Genomic DNA, 18,478 nt, shown 5'->3' with positions numbered 1-18,478 from the left:
GCACTCACTGGTACTTATGCTTCAATTGAATTTTTGTGGCTTATCAGCTTCTGTTTACTAGCTTGTTTTCCTTCCACCCGCAAGTTGACATTCTATGACTTGGTCATCAACTAACTATTGTGCTCACCTGGAAAATTGCGCAGAACTGGAGGGAAACTAGCCTTTCTCTCTTGCTGCTCTCTAGAAATGCGCAAAGCAAGCAAACTACCTTCCCTTTGAAAATTACGCAGAGCAGTCCATCACTGGGCTTGCTCTCAAAATTTGCATAGATTTGGCTAACAACCTTGGCTTCAGTCCGTAAATTGCGCAGAGCATGAGGGGCAGCCAGAGCTACTCAGCCTAGAAACAACACAGAATTCATCCAGAGGCTTGTTGTCCATTGCATGTGCTCCCAAGTTGACTGGTTCCCTCTAGGACTAAGCAATCTTGCTTTGCATGCATGGGCTGCTTTTTCACGAAAAAGAAAAAAGGGAAAAAGAAAAAAAGCATCCCTAGATTTAGGGATCCATTTTTAGCAGTTGGAGGTTGCATGCAAAAGTTGTTTTAGAAACCCCCTGCCAAGTGTTGCTTTTTCCTAGATTTATGGCATGCGCGTCATAAGCCTCGATCTTGTCAAAACTATTTATTCGACGCTTCAAAGCTCATTCTTCACTTTGATCTTGGAGCTATTGCAGTCCCCATCGTATCTAGAAATATTCGGCACACTCAGCTCAACTTTTTTTGTGTAAGTCTACTTTTCATGTCTTTTGCTACTTTTTTGTCGCTTTTTGTATTTCGGTTTGTGTGAGTGTTGTTTTCTTGGTTTTTTCGAATGCTTGCTATCATTTTAATGCATGTTAGCTTATAGAAGCATTGTTTCAAGTTTTCCATTGCATCTCCTTGTTGTAGCATGTATGACATTGTTTATACACTAACAGTTGTCGTTGCGGCGACTTGCTTCACACACTTAGTTGTTTTCCCGTTTATTGAACCCCGCACTCACTGATTGCATGCATGTTCATTCACTCATGTCTACACCCAGATTCACACATGTATTCAGTCTTTACTGTTTTCAGTCACCCATCGAAGGGTCTAGGCTACCTTGGCCCCGACCTTGCCTCGCCAGACTTGGACTACGCATTTCTGAGAGAGAAGGCCTTGCCTTGTTCCTAGGAATTACATAAAGCTTAACTCACATTGGCCTCCCAGGTTTTCTCTATGAAATTCTGAGAGTCAGCACTCCGTTGAACCCTAGAATTGCGCAATGTAGTTTTACTGGGTTGCAGTCATGCTGACTGAAACTGCACATTGCATAGTTTCAGTTCTCAGCAGGCCAAGTTGGACTATTCTTTGCACAGTTTCAGCAATCAGTCAGCTCACCGATAGTTCGGACTGTGTTCTGCACAGTTCTAGCAGTCAGTCTCCAAACCTCCCAGTGAAAATTGTGCAAATATTCCAGTCAGTTACCCAAGTGTGTTGCATGTCAGCCCTCAAGTTCTTTTAGTTTTCAACTGACAGTTTGCTTGCCATGAGTGTCGCTCTATCTCCAGGTATCATAGGTCTTCGTCCATCTCTCAGTAGTACATGTACAATGGCTTCCAAGAGAGCAGGGTCAAAGGACACCGTTGAGAGTGAAACTAGAGATGTGGTCAAGCAAATGTCTATGAGCTTTCCCATCTATGAAGACACTAAGTTGTTCATAGACAAGGAGATCAAGATTAAATTGTAGGACATCAATGAAATATTTTAAGGCACCTTTGAGGAGAATTTGGAGGACCGCGGAGTCTATGTCAACTTACACAAGTCTAGCTTATACCAGATTTCATGTAGGTATGTCGTGTTTCCATGCACATACATGATCCACTGGATTGTCTAGCATACTGATCCAGATACAATGGTGTTGAGCAGTGTCAGTGGAACAAAACTTGCTACATTCAAGGCAAAGGACTTTCAAGAGATTATCACTTGCCATAGCCGGTGATCACAATGGATGCATCCTTCACTAGACCCAACAACAATGTAAACTCAAGAGACATCTTGAAGAGAGGGGTGAAAGAGTCGTCTAAGTTCAGGAGAACACCCAACCAGGTTTACAAGACAACGATACTACGGAAGGCATATCAACTCTTGGTCATCCTCACATGCCACTTATACAGCCAAGAGAGCACAGGAACATTCCCGTAGAGTTGGGTGATTATGTTGGATCAGCTGGAAAATGAAGGAATATCTTTCAATTGGTCTAAAATGTTGGCTCTTCGACTGAAGGAACAAGTAACAAAAGCTCGGCATCCGCCCAAGGGTCGGCAAGCAAATGTTTTCATGTCCACTTACATACTTGATGCAATATGTACCCATCAGAAGTTCCCAGGCTTGGGTTGGGCATGGAAACCTTTAGAAATCTCTGTACACACCTATTGCAGGTTGTTCTCCGAATGCAACTTCAGTGATGTTATAATACAACTATCAGACCACTTCGTCACGCTGGTGTACAGGATGATCTTTGAGCAGGATCTGCCTTGCATGTCCCAGGAAGTGATGGAGGCATTGGTTGACATAGCAGATTGGTATGCCTCACCCTTGGCACCTTCATTCGGATGTACAACGCGAAGAAGGCTCTGCATTTTTTACCGAAGTTTTCCATGGATAAACTGGTCATGCAAGAGGTTGCACACCACATCTCGACAGGGTTTTCAACAAGACTGCATAGGAAGAAGAAGATACCTTGGCCCACTCTTCCTTTGTGGACCAGGTTGTATGAGATCCAAAATCTCAAGCATGCTAAGGCCGAGATGAAGGAATTCAAGAGATTCACCTTCGGCACTAGAAGTTTCAATCCATATGACCCACATCGCTTAGTAGAAGACCACTGTGTGAGAGTGTATCATCCTCAGATCCACAGGGTGTGTCATTGACTTGAGGAAGACCCATGGAGAAGCTGATTTAACTTCTCAAGGCTCAATGAACCAATCACAATGACTGTAGAATGGTTAGTAGCGCAGAAGGCAGCAGCATCTTAGAGAGCAGCATCATCAGCAGTAGCAGAGAGCAGCAGACCTGTGCTTGACAAAGGCAAGAGTAAGGTTGCTGACAGTGTAGAGGCGGAGCAAAGATGCAAGTTCAAAGCATACCCACTTGTGTTAAGAGTAGATTTGGAGATTTAGGCGAAGAGACGACATTGCAACAAAAGGATCGCGCAAATATAGACGGAGAAGTAGAAGCTGAAGGAGGCAGAAAAGGTGTTGCAGGAGTTGAAGCAACAACTCAGGGATGAACAAGAGCTGCGCAGAAGAGAGAAGGGAACACAGTAGGAACAGGAACAACAGGAGGCAAAACATGCAAACATTGATGAAACTGCTCCCATACAGCTTATTGATTCATTCGAGCAGCTGGCACATAGTAGACAGGGTGGGCAGTTGCAGGAGCAGGACTTTACTCAAGAGATTGAAAAGATGCTAAAGTATATGGACATGGATGTGGTTCAGCCAAAGTTAGATCAGGACATTGACCTCATGCCTAGAAACCAAGAGGTCACCCCACCGGCTTCACCAGGTCCAAGAGCAGAGCAAGTCCCAAGCGATCAAGGAGACACTGAAATCATTGAGGATAATCCGGAAGCGGATGTGCACAACATATCTTTCGACGAGTCACAACATAGAGTTGTACAGTCATGCAGAGTGCCCACTCCAGATGTCCATGTATCTCCTGCGTAGTTTGAAGAACGAGTGATCGTTTTCAATGTGCGCAGACATCTAGCTACATTGGCCGATGCTATAAGGGCATATGCCGAAGCCACTAGCTCAAGTGTTAGATTCTTGATAGCTGAGAACGAGCGCATGACAAAGGAGCTACAAGCGGTCAAGCAGGGAGAAGAGCAACTTACAGAATCCGCTAGAGCAAAGTTGAGGAGAGTGATACTTGATGAAGTATCGTCTCTCGAGATAGTCATCCGAAAGTTGTACTTCAGGTTTGTCACTATGCATAAGTTAGTTTTACATCTTAACGGTTGGTAGCAACGTTGTGCTAGGAGAGCATGCATCTTGCCAGAAATACACACTGTTGTCAATCACATGTAAATATGGACAATGAGGTACAAGGGAGCCCCATTGCACTTTCCAAATATGATCAAGCCAAAGGTAGTGGAGTTGAAGGCACACATCTGGAGTCAGATCTAGAACTATGAGGAACTCCTGCAACTCATCACCAGCTTACAGGCTTCACATGCACGAGTGTTCAAGAGCATGGATGTCATTGTGCGCATGCATGCGATCCCATCCATCAACACACTCACCGAGGCAAAGACAAAGAATCAAGTCTGACTGGAATTGGACATGTACTTTGATCAGTTGATGCACATAGCCACTAGCACATACTTGTAGATGAGCATAGACACTATGCATCAGCATGTCGCTAGTCAAGTTGCATTCAAGACAATGATGTGTATGCTATCCGACGAGTTGGACAGAGGTGCAAAATCAATGTACTTGGATGCAACGGAGGCAAGAGTTCGCTTTCAGAAAGATGTCACCATAGAGTACATGGACACCATAACAGACTGCCAAGTTTTGCATTGGTTCATCACCGTCGATCATCGAGAGGATGTCAAAGAGTTAGTCTTCCCACAACTGTCCGAGTCTTAGTGATGTCTTACATCACTTACTCAAGCCCATTTTTGTCTCACATGGGTACATGTGCATAATGTATTGTAAACATGTTGTAAAAGTGAAAGACCAAGTGTCAATAGTAGAATGTAACAGTCATGTGTAAGTTGAAAAGTCATGAGGGTAGTTGTAGAGTCACAAAGGGGAATGTCAAGGGTGACCCCACCCTTTTCTATTTATAGAAACTCATAACTCATTGTATGGGCTTTTGGGAGCCAAGCATCCTATAAGTATAACTTAGAGAAATCTTTGATTGTATTGTAATGATCCTTGGCTTCTCCACAGTGCAAAGCTAGTACATCTCTTTGGAGGAGCAGGTGGCAGTGACTGTAATTTTCTGCTATCGAGGCTAGTGGTTGTCATGGTTGTATGTATGATTGGATCTTTCACTCTTTTAATATAACAGAGACAACACGTTTCATGCATATGTTGTTAGTTTAGTTCGGTTATCCTGGTTACTCTAATGATGTATGTAGTTGTAATTTACACATGTATGTATGGACTATTCTGTATGTGTTTGTATGAATATTATCGAACTATTTTGTTGGTATAACCCATCACTTTGGATCGTTGACTATCCTGCTTTCCATCTCATGATGTGTTTCTTCTCGTGTGTTCTCTTTCAATCTGCGTGCTAGCACATGTTTCTAAGTGGAGCACTCCTATCCCTTTTCATGTGTTAGCCTTTCATGCACCTTCCTTGACTTGCTGCAAGGTCACACCCTTGCCTCCAACAAGGACATCTTACTTACCTCTGCGTGCAACTGTAGTCAAGGTGATATCCTACTACCCACTATTGGGACTCCTAATCCAAACAATATGAGGTCTAGTCGGGACTTCTTACCGGGGTGATCCCCTGACATGTTGGCGGGTCCAACACCATCAACACAACTCTAAGAAAATATTCAACTATATTTTCTTCTTCATTCATTCTTAAGTTGTTGAACCTCATTCTAAATGCTTGAAGCAGAGCTTGTTGAACCTTCTCATCTCTTTCATAACTATTCTTAATCTTGTCCCATACTTCCTTGGTTGACTTGTAGTGCATTACTTCTACTACTTTATATTGGTTAAGACCAAAGAGAATGGTATTATTGGCCTTTGTATTGTTATCATAAACCTTTTTACCATCCACATCTAAAGGAGGAGTATCTAGAACAAAATAGTCAACTAATACAAAACTCAAAACATCTACACTTAGGGACATGAGATAGGATTCCATCTTGACCTTCTAGAATACATAATTTGTACCATCAAAGACTGGTATCATACATGAATAAGAATCTTGACTTTCTTTTCTGGCCATGATTCCCTATTGATCTACCTTCGAATGGTTAAATTGTTCTTAAAGGAACCAAGCTCTAGTAGCAATTGTTGGGAATCAAGTATTACTAAGAGGGGGTGAATCAATAATTAATCTTTTTTCTTTATTTTAGTGTTGAGCACTTAAACTTTCAATGTAATGCAATAAAAAACACATGAAAGACTAACATTCACATAAATTTGACACAATGATTTACGTGGAAACCCTTATGGGAGAAAAAACACCAAAGCTTGTCTTGTATTATGATGATAATCAACAAACTGGCTCTAATTACATCATATGTTTGTGAGCACCCACTCACAAGAGGCCTCAAACCCCTTTAGATCAACAAGCCAAAACTTTCCTAAAGGCTCCAACCTCTTATAAATGCAGACCCCAACTTGCTTCAGTCAAGTGTTCTACTATTTCATACAATTTTCAAACTAAGAAAAATGACCTACCTCAACATTACAATTAAATTCTGACTCTATTATATTTCTACAACTCCTCCCTTTCTCCGCAACCACACACACTCAATTGTCTCTTCATCCACTGCTTTTGATCTACTCCACTCTCTGTGCTTCATTCAACACACATAACATTAGCACATAACCATACAAAATCCTCTTCATAACTTATTATGTTATTCCACCCCATTTCGTCTCATACACAACTCACACACACTCACCAATCCCACATATAATTTTTCATTAAAACACTATACAAAGAGTTTCCTTGCACTTGGTCACGTAGTTCAAGAGCCACATTAAATGAAATAGAGCTTGTAGGAAAGTAAATGTTGGAGCATTAAACAAGTAATCATAAACATACAGAGCACATTTCTTACACAGTACAATTAACCCTTAAATTTTGAGTGTGGTTTCCCTTGTCAATTAAATGACCACAATACCAGTTCATATTCTTTCCAACAAAGACTACATTCATATTTTGAACTGCCTCATACTTGACATCCAATATTATCTATCCAATATCATAGAAATCCCATTATTGAAACATATGTGTTATACCCATTGCATTAACTGTGATCTGTTGCCTTCAAGTAGAGCAATCCGATTTCGTGTTGTGTTTGATGTTCCCAACATTGAATTCTGATAATCCTGCTTAGTTTAGCAAATCCAGGGTTTCATTGGTTTTTAGCAGAGTCTATAGCTAAACCTATAGAATTAACTAACTTTCAGATTCAATGACTTTTGCCAAACATGACATTATGTACTTAGAGATTTGGCATCATATGCCCACAAGGCAAGAACCAACTGCACAACTGCTAAGAGCTTCATATTAGCACTTGATTGTTGGGAGATCATTTAGTGGGAAGATAGATTGTCTGGTAGATTGCCGACTGGCCCAACTAAACATGCATTGAGAGTCTTTCTGTGCTAGGTCCCACATAGTTCGAGAGTTGGTCGCTTAATCCATCGGGACACCTGAAGGGAGGTAAATGGAAAATGAACCATCTCCGACTATATGTTTCCTTGACACCATTCATCGTCAATATACATCTACGACTTATCTTACTCGGGTCCTACTTAGGTTAGGGGTTGGGGGTTGGTGGTTGGTCCTTTGTATGCATGCTGAAACCTTCTGATGAAAAACCTTCCAACTAAGCCAACCTTCTGACTAGTCCCATGGCCTGACCTTATTGACCAATCCGACTTCTTCACAAATCTGCTTTAAGTTTGGAATTTATTTTAACAAAGAAATTTATTACAAAACACAAGATTAATGCGGAACCTTGAAGCCTAAAACACTGACAAACTTCAACTGACCATAACTCCATCATCCTCTGGAGTTTTTAAAGCTACCTTATACCATTGGAAAGGTCATTCCAAGGTCTATCCATCTGGTCTATCCATCTGAGCACATTACAAAGGCAACTGAGCAGATCACTTGATATGAAAGTTCCTTTAAAGACCGGGCCACCCAACCATCATAATTATAATATTTTTAACTTCCTCACTTAACCTGTCACTTAACCTGCTACTATAATGGTTCTCTTCTAAACACAACAACTACTAGAGGACTCCCCCTCAACTTGAAACTCCTTGGCACTCTCCATGGAGCTTGCTTCTTTGACATCAATGACAACATTTTGCCCAAAATTCTCCCATTTGACATTAATGACAACATTTGACATCAATGACAACATATGATATGATCAATGACAACATTTTAACCAACAAAATAATGATAAAAAGTTAAGAACCTAAAACTACTTAATGCCTTTGTTAATATCTTAACTAGATGTTTTTGAAGAGCAATTATCACCTTTCATTAGAACTCTTCTAAAAGCTCCTTTCTGATGAAGAAACCTCACATTCAAAATTTTATAAAAAGATGTTTGACACCTTATCCACAAACTTTTTTAGAATCAATCTTTTTATTTCCCTTCCTAATAAATAAATTTATAGAGTTATGATTTTGAATTATGGCGAAATTTTACATTAATCTAAAAACTTATTTTTAATTTAAACATCTTCTATTAATAATTTTGAATAGAAAAATTATCCATATAAAATTTAGGGCTATTCTTAAAAAAAAAAAATTGTAATTAATTTTTTTTTATTAATAATTTTAAATATAATATTTCGGAAATCAAGGTCTTACCGCGGAGGTATCCTCAACAACCTAATAAATAAAACCTGTGGGTGCCACGCAGATAAAATAATTCCAATGCAAATTATATTTCATAACTTGGAGACACAAGACTTCTGTACGATACAAATGAAAGATATTAAACTACCCCACACAAAAAATATTTAACATCGCCGTCTTAGCTCAGCTGGTAGAGCGCGTGGCTTTTAACCACGTGGTCGTGGGTTCGATTCCCACAGACGGCGTAATTCGATTTTTAAGTAATTTCTTTTAGCGGAGTCGCCCAATGTTCGAGAATGCTTTTAGGTTATTATTGTTTAATAAAAAATCTTTTAGTTTATTAAAAAAAAAAACCCTTATTATTGTTTATAAAAAAAATGTAAAGTTGTTTGTAGTTTATAAATGGTGATTTTTTTTTATTGTTAAAGGATTTTTTAGTTACTTAGTTGATTTACACATAAATAAGGTAATCCAATTTAATATAATTAAATATGAGGAAATGACCCATCTAATTTGAATTTTATTAAAAATCATAGTTACACATAATACAAATTGATTTAATTAAAATAATTTAGATATTATAGTTACACATAATACAAGTCGACTCAATTGAAATAATTTAGATCAGTTAAACAATCTACATTAAATATTTGAAATTGAAATTATAATTATATGAGTTGACTTAATTTAATACAATCTAAATCATTAAAACAATCTATGTGAAAACCATTTAAATCACAAAAGCAATTTAATTATTTGAACAACATGAATCACTAAAACCAATCTATATCTTTGAAAAACCACTTAGCCAATCCATGTATACACATTGATCTAATATATGGAAATCATTGTTGACCACATCTAGGTAATTGTAAAGGCCTTATATATTTAAGACTTTCTACATTGAAAAAACCACTTAGCCAATCCTTGTATACACATTGATCTAATGTATGGATATCATTGTTAACCACATCTAGGTAATTGTAAAGGCGTTATATATTTAAGACTTTATACAGTGAAAATCATTATCAAATTAACCTTTAGTTATGTGAAACCTAGATGTAAAGGTCTTATATATTTAAGACTTTATACAGTGAAAATCATTATCAAATTAACCTTTAGTTATGTGAAATGGATAGATTGCAGATAGATAATTTTATTGCCACGATATATAGAATATCACAATCTATATATTGCAAACTTCCAATGATGTATAAATCAATATTATTTTTTCATAAACATTTTCCAGCTCACTACTCTCGCCCCCATTGAGAAAGATAGGTACAACCCAAACCATAAACATTTGGCCGCTCACTACTTTTGTTCCCCATTGATATCAACTAGTACAACCCAAATAACGTTGCCATTCGTATATCATAAAGCCTACTGTAATTCTTCAATAAAAGTCTACCCTGAAGCCATGCCCCAGGATTCTTCATACACAAAATGCCAAATATCGATCCTAAAATACCTACAAACTAAGTGCCCAATGATACGCTTCGCTCTTTCAGCAGCATTAAATCAATATATTACTACCATTTATCCTTCATAATTCACAGAAGATAATTTAAGGACTAAAAATAAGGACCTGCTACACGACTAAATTTGAGGACCTACTGCCTAAATTTCCTCGGTAAGCTTACTGTCCTCTCCGATTTTATAAATTGCAAACTTCTCAGAGTTGTTCCTGAAAATACCCGCTAGTTTGAGTAGCGTTTCTCTATATGCGGTCTTTTCAAGCCACTACAAGCACACCATACAACACCGAATCATCTTCAGGGCTTACAATATTAATAACGAAAATGGCACCACACCATACAAAACCGAATCAATCTCGAGGGCTCCTAATATTAGGAACGGAAATGGTGGGCTAGCAGTTTACAGTATTTTCTGGATGAAGAATCTCAGAGGGAACACCATCAATATCATCTGGGATTTCCAGTCTGAATACATAGGTTTTTGAGTACTTGGCATTCAAAAGGGAGACGACGTGAATGGCATCAATCATCTTTCTCGTATACTACAATTTTATTCTTTGCGCCACGCTATAGCTGCAAGCACAAGCAACCCATTATCCACTACAAAATCTTTCCTACTTTACCAACCTACCATTTTATGAAAAAAACAGAGGAAATAAAGGCTAAGTGTACCTACCGCTGGACCAGCCGTGTTGACGGACCAGACGTGTTGATGAACCAGCCTGTTGCACTGTACTTTGGCATTTTCTCAGCTAGCATAACTGCATACCTTGTAGGATGTTGCATAATGAATGCAGCGCTTAAACAAGCAGAAAACGTAGCTTCATGCTCCTTTATGCGGTACTTTGTGCCTGCTACCTGTCCACCCATCCATATTTGGAACATCATATAAATACCTGCACACAATCATGATCAAAATATATACACAAGCACACGACTTCGTCCAAGAATACAATATGAAGAGGTTGCATTATTACAATAAGAAGAGAATCCTTAAAGGCTATGGGTGTATCAGCTATGTATAGACCAGGGCTGTGTATCCACAGCAAGCAATAGATCCCATGCTATTGGGTCATTAATGCTTACCCCCATCTTATGTCATCGTATGCGGCACCATACCCTTCCCCTATGGTATGGCCATGGGCATCCTCCGGGAGTAAATGCAATGGTGCGAATTGATCTGATGTACCGATACGTCCGAGATTTCCGGCTTACCCCAATAGATTTGCAGCTTGCCATGCATGATACCTATTCCTTAGTTTTAAATTGAGCGCGGGAAAATGAAATTTTGAAAAATAACAGTGCGTTATTAAAAAACAATACAATAAACAGTATGCTTTTGTTTCTTTTCTGTGTTTGTTTCCACATCTTGTTATGGCAACGGATAGTTTTAGAGTACTCTATAAATACATAGAATGGTGCTCTGTAAATTCATAGAATTCCGCTGTTGATTCACGGATATCCAGGCGTTTTCGGATTACTGCATCTCAGACACCAGGCTTCTATTTCTCTGAACGAAGTGCCATGCTTGAATCCCACTCAAGCTTCCTCACAACACTTCATGACATCGGCCCTGTGTAAGCTACCAACGCGTGGAGTGAACTTCATATTGCAAAACATAAAGAGCATGCCAGGCCTCAACATGCTTGGAATCATCATGGCTCGCATAGACATGGCTGTGGGAGGGGTGGTAGCTCCACACATCCATCCCAAAGCCACTAAAATTGTGTACCTGTTGCAAGGTCCCTTCGCATGTGTTTTTAATCAACTGCCTGTATATTCAGTTCCGTGTTTGTTGCAGCTTTGTGGCTCAATGGTCCATGTCGGTAGCTTTTTGTGGCATGGTAAGTTTTGGATTTCTGGAAAATAATAAGTAGCTGGAAATTTACATGGAGTAAAACCTTAGTTGGGCAGACAGCCGAAGGTAATAATAGATTACATTTTAGCTATTGATTTTCGTCCATAGGTTGTTTTTGTTTATGACATTTGTGCATTAGATTACAAACTGAAAAGGGAAAAATTTTAATGCAATATGACCATTTTAAGATGGAGAGTATCAGTGTCTTGTCTTCTCAATTTCTTCACGAGTGAGAGAATTTTCTCCTTATGAACAAATTTATAATGGTCTAAAAAATATATTTTTATTTTTATAATAAGGTTATCACTCAATACAATCTACATCATAAAACAAAAAATAATATTCACTCACTTTTAACTCATTAATATCTATACTTACAGATCCAGTCTCAGGAAGATCAAAAGGATTAGAAGGAAAAAGAAGAATGGCTAATTTGAGTTTCCTTAGAAAGATTCTTCAAAAAAATATTTAAAATAGTTTGCATATTGAGTTTAAAGAAAATTATATATAAAAAATGGTGTATATTGAGTTTAAAGAAAATTATGTCTCTCTTTTTTTTTGTTTGTTTTGACCAGAATTTAGAATTGTTGCAAAATAAATTTAAATTTAAAAGTTTTTTCAAAGATTTGAAACATTAGTTATGGTGGTCAAGAATATATTTGATTTGAGATATTACAATATAGTAACAATATTTTTTTCTGAGGAATTGTGATAAGTATTTATGGTTATATAATTATTTGGAATTAAGAAAAGTCCATGTCTTTCCAAGTTTTAATGAGCAAGTGTAAGTGAAAAATAGATACTTATCACAATTGATCAGTAAAAAACAAGTATTTATGATTTTGATTGTATTGTGTGTTCGCCACAATTGCCAAAAGTAAAATTATTTTTTTTATAGAAAAATATAATATATATAACAAATAACTTATAAAAAAGAAAATACCTACAACATAGGTAGGTAGACCTTAGTATATCTTATCGTATCGAAGAGTAACACAAGTAAGAAATAGTGAGAATCCAATTTATAAAGCTCTAAGTCTACACAACCATTTGTTCATGCACACAAACCAAACCAACAAACATAAATGGATCTCGCTTTTAAAGAGTGGGAGTTGCAGAGGCTAAAGGCTAAGGAAGGAAACACGTGGAAGCACATCTCGGAGCTCTTAAATTAATTTTGGTAACTCCTTTATAAGTTGGGATTTATGTTTTTTTTTTTTTTGTAGATTATATGGAAGACTTCAATATAAAATTGCAATTCAAAAAGTGCAAGAGACAAGAAAATCCTATTGTGGCTATATTGAAACATTGAAGCCTTTCAAATGGTTTTGGATTAATCGAGATATTTGTATCCATTCCATTAAAAAAAATCAAACATGTTTATAAATATATTAATGCATGTATACTATGATGTTAGGATTTTTTCAACTCATGTTAGGATTTTGTCAACCATTTTTATAGTTTGGGTTTTAATAAAAATGTTTCTTGTTTTTCTTTTGGATAGAAAATATTTTATAATTAAATAAAACAAATGTATAAGTTAATTAAATATGTTAACATTGGTGTAATATTATTTCTAAATTTTATAAATTAAAATTAAATAATAATATTTAATTTTTTATTCTTAAAAATGATCGGTTATTAAATATATTTTATAAAATTTTAAAATTTAATATATAATTATTATAGTTGAATTTTTAAAATTTAATTTCTATTTGAATTTTGAAATTTTCAAAATGGAAATTATATCTATTATTAAAAAAATAAATTAGTTTTTTTGTAATAACAAATAAAAAGGTGAACTTTGACTAGAACATATTAAAAATGATAATTTAATTTTAAAGGATGAAAAAGATATACATATTTTATTTTTTTGAAATTTTTAATGATATATTTTTAATCATTTTTTTAATTAATTATATATATTTTTAATTTATACAAAATTAAATTAATAATAGTAATTTTTTTTTGTAACTAAACTGAGGCTAGTTGGGATCAACTTGCTTATTGGTTGGAAGAAGACCCATCCACCCAACATGTGGTGCTTATCACCACGATTATAAGGGGCTGGGTAGAGAGTGTTCTGTTTTTTTATTAAGCTTCAATGAGTGTCAAGTTTTTTGTAAGAGCACACCTAGATTAAAAAGTAAAAGACAAGACAAAAAGTTGAAAACTATTTTCTTTCCTACCCTACCTAATTATTCATCAATTTATAACATTTAAAATGAAAACTATTTTCTCTCCACCATTACCTAGTTATTCATTATTTTATAATATTTTTCCACATAAATAGAAGAGTGGTAGCTATGCAAAGAAATAAAGTACTTGAATATTAAAACAATCACATCTTTAAAATTAAGATTAACTGAAGCATGAGAATGTTGTTGCCAAGCCTAAGAACACCTAGGATTTGGAAGTAAAGTTGTGATGATCTTTACAAATAGCTTAAAATCCTCTATAATCAATGCTCTAACATAGGTAATCACAGTTATTATTGTTAGTTAGTATATATATATATATATATATATATATATATATATATATATATATATATATATATATAATTTAATTAATAAATTAAAAAAATTAAAAATTTATATAAAATTCCCTTAAAATATATATATAAAAAAAATTCAAACATGTTCCCCTATTTTAAATGAAACTTGTATAAGAATTTTTAAAAATCTAAATTAAAACTTTCATAAAAGAGAAATAAATTTACATTAAAACTCTCATAGAGGGAAAAATTTCAATTCATTTACAAAATATTAAATTTAAAAGAAAGGTATGAAACAAAATTTACAAGAAAAATTTTGTTATGTTATATTACCAAAAAAAATTAATTCTAATTTTTATAAAGAAAAATTCTTAGTATACTTTGAAAAAAAACATCTTGAAAACATGTATATGAAATTTAAAGGAAATCTTTGAAAAACTTCACAGGAAAGGGAAAACCATATACATATAACATTTAAAGGAAATTTATGAAAACGATATTATTATATTGTAAGGAAAAAGAAAATTCTTCAAAATGTGTATAACGAGGAAAAAATTAATTATCAAGCTAACATATTTAAGAGATCGGTTTGAAGTTCGGAGAAAAATTAAATCAATTTAATGCATTGTCATTTTTTTGAAATTATATGAATATGTAATAATATGTAAATAATAAGAAGGGTAATTAGTCATCATCTTTAAACTATAATGTGTAATTTAAAACAATAATAACTAGCAATTGCACCAAATGTTGCAAAGGGAACGTCGTAAGGCGCAGTAGCCTAGGAAAGAGTAGCATTGATAGTGAAAATGTCAGGTCCAACATTTGGAGCAAAAATAAAGATGTGGTTAATAATCAAAACTGGTCCTTCAAAAATTTGGTAAAACTAAAACATAATTCCATGTATGGTACCACATTTAACATAATTCCATGTATGGCACCCATGTTCTCATCTATGTGTTAAGTACCCACCCATATTCTCAACCTAGCTTGGAGGGGGAGAGAGGTCATACTGGTTAGTTATGAATTATCTTTCATTGCAATATATCAATAGGTTGCAAACAAACAATGGGTGTAGATGATCCATGGGTTCATAACGGCCTCAATAATTCATTTAACCCATAATACTTTCCAATATCTATCTCAAGACCACCATCTCAACGATTAATTTAGCCCATAATACTTTCCAATATCTGTCTCAAGACCACCCTCCGAGCTATAAAGATTTAAATGTTCATGTGTTACTTTGTTACTCATTGGAATATCAATTGCACCATAATATTATAATAATTTCCAATCTTTAATATTGTTATTAAATTTTATATATTTTCTAAAAATATTCTTCAACTAATTTTAAAAAAATGCATATAAACATATCATTTCATTATATACTATTTAAGCATATAAATAACATATAATTATCATGAAATGTGACAAGACATTAGTGTCTTTTCCATCAATAATCCCTCTTCGTAAATCTGCCTTCAAAGCTTGGCATTTAGCAGACATCACAGACAAGTCAACATCTCTTCTAGCTTCTCTCTACTATTCACAAAATTGTTTAAAAATATGCCCACTTAAATCCATGTTGTCGCAGTGATTTGATGTTGTCAGAAATTTCAAAAGAGCTCTCATACGCTTCCTTTTTTATCACATCCCTGGAGGTGGTTTGCAATGATGTTAAGGAAGTTCCAAGTTTGTCATCAGTTGTGAAGGTGTATACCCCTCATTGCTTGTTGGTGGAGGATAAATTTGATGATGTTGAACAAAAGTAAGGATGTTTGGCCCACAATTTATTTAAGGACAATTTCAATTGCTACATTCATTGCTTGACCAACCACACCAGATTCAATTTCTCCATTTCATTATGTCAAAATGAGAAATGAAGGTTAAGAGTCTACTATCACCCCAGAAAGTTGGACTCCCATCATTAGCATATATTGTAGCCAAAGACAATCTTGGAAAATATCTGGAGTAGGAGAAGTGATCAGAGACCATGAAGGAGGTGGAGTCCCTCTGTAGCTATGGCTTGCCCAGGGAGGCCTCTCTTCCTGTTCCACTGGTTCAAGCCATAGCTACAGAGGGACTCCACCTCCTTCATGGTCTCTGATCACTTCTCCTACTCCAGATATTTTCCAAGATTGTCTTTGGCTACAATATCATATTTATTATATTCTTAATTTTAGTCTTAAAATTTATGCATTCAATTTTATATATATTTTAATTATGATATTTATAAAATTTAAATTGTATTTATTTCTTAATAAATTTTTAAAATAATAATTTAAATTGATTTAAAAAATGAATTTATTGTATAAATTACGATAACAATTAGATATACATAGAGAGAGAAATGATCATCAAATTTTAGAAGAAAAATAAAAATAAATTATTTCATTTTTATCTAAATATTGATATTTTATATTAATTAGCTTAGTCATATAAATTAAATGATAGATGAATTCCAATCCGCTTAAGATATTAATGCAACCAAAGAAAAAAGTTGTGGAAATAAGGTTGGCAAGGACCAAAATCTTAGGATTGTACGTTAATCAACTACGTGGAAAAAAAACTAACCTTTTAATAAGAAAATCATTAGAGATCCTAATTTATAAAACACAAGTAATTTAATAAAGTTAATCAGATACTTTCATTAAATTGTAAGGATAAAGATAATTATTTTTAATTAAATCTTAAATATACACTTAATATTTATATATATATAAAAAAATTCTCACACCCTTATTCAATATAAATACACTTATATCTAACAACTTTTTTTTCAATATTAATATACTTATAGACATAAATAAAATTATTAAAATTAAACTTACAACATTAAATGTAATCTAAAAATAGAAAACAAAACTCCACAATATTACCAATTATAATATTTTATTCCAATTATAATTTTACAATAATTACCTACCATATTTTTAAATTTTTATTTATTTTTCTTTTATAATAATCACAGTTTTTTCTTTTTAATTTTGATACTTTATTTAATATTTTAAAAAATTGTTTTAATTATTTTATGCAAATTGCAATATTACCCTAACCTTAAAATTTCATGTTCATATTAACATTTTCATTCATTTTATAATATTTATGGACAATATTTATATGTAAATCAAAATACTATACATATGTAAATCAAAATACTATACAGTATCGTTTTTTAGTACCAAAAAAACCAACCTTATATATTAGTAACTCAGAAATATGAATATAAATTAATGAAAATATAAAGTAAATGTAAATATATAATCAATTTTTAGTTTCATATGGGAGATCGTGAAAACTTACCTAAAAAATTATAATGCTATCACACATGTATCCCATATTTATAAAACCAACCAAAAGATCTCATATTTATGAAACCAACCAAATTGTCAACTCCCTTATATAAATATATATTATTAAATAAAAAAATTCTAAAATCAATATCTTCTTGATATTTCCACCGGCAAAGAATCATGTCAAACCTATATTTATATGATGTCTTTTAACTTATTTATACAATCCCTTTTAACACATTATTATTAATTTAAAAAATCAATATTTTTTTATTTAGTTTTTTTACCCCGAATGTAATATTAAAAACAATTGATTAGAATGTAAACAAATTATTATTAACCAATTTTTTTACAAGCGGAAAAGAAACTATATTTTTCTCTCAGTTGTATTTATGGTTGTTATCGTAATAAAGATATTCTAAATAATTTTTATTACTTTTAAAGCAATAAAATAACTCATGTTCATTTACAAAACCTAGCGAAGCACCTTTTCAATTCGAAGAGATTTATCCGTGAAGTAAGTTGCTTGTTGGCCAAGATCGGCCTACTTGTAATTCGCGAATGCTTGCTAAATGATAGCTACGTTGCCAGTTGGCCGAGGTCGACCTGCGGTTTGTGATGGCAACCAATATACTGTACCAACCCATCGCACGAAACCAGTGATGGGCAAATGCCGTAACCATGGCATGAAATGGCTATGGATGGTCATACATAAAAGGGCGTACTATAAGGCATTAAAATCCCTATAGCATAGGATTTATGGCTTGCCCCCATCTACCGCCTCGGGATTCCTCTT

The 18,478-nt window shown here is 34.4% G+C and overlaps 1 non-coding gene and 1 pseudogene across 1 annotated transcript; one reads left to right on the top strand and one right to left on the bottom strand.

The window, feature by feature from the left end:
• The first annotated feature begins 8,725 nt into the window (after positions 1 to 8,725).
• On the top strand, positions 8,726 to 8,798 carry TRNAK-UUU (transfer RNA lysine (anticodon UUU)). The gene has a single exon. It is a non-coding gene; the product is annotated as a tRNA-Lys (tRNA).
• Positions 8,799 to 10,152: 1,354 nt separating this feature from the next.
• LOC149197008 (phosphoenolpyruvate carboxykinase (ATP) 1 pseudogene) lies at positions 10,153 to 11,086 on the bottom strand (annotated as a pseudogene).
• Between the last annotated feature and the right edge of the window lie 7,392 nt (positions 11,087 to 18,478).

This window comes from Pinus tabuliformis, chromosome 2_2 (assembly GCF_031772625.1).
Source record: "Pinus tabuliformis cultivar Carrire ecotype Pingquan chromosome 2_2, CPIR1, whole genome shotgun sequence".
NCBI lineage: Eukaryota > Viridiplantae > Streptophyta > Pinopsida > Pinales > Pinaceae > Pinus > Pinus tabuliformis.
The sequence above is the reverse complement of the archived record's forward strand: the minus strand, read 5'-3'. Positions and strand labels throughout refer to the sequence as shown.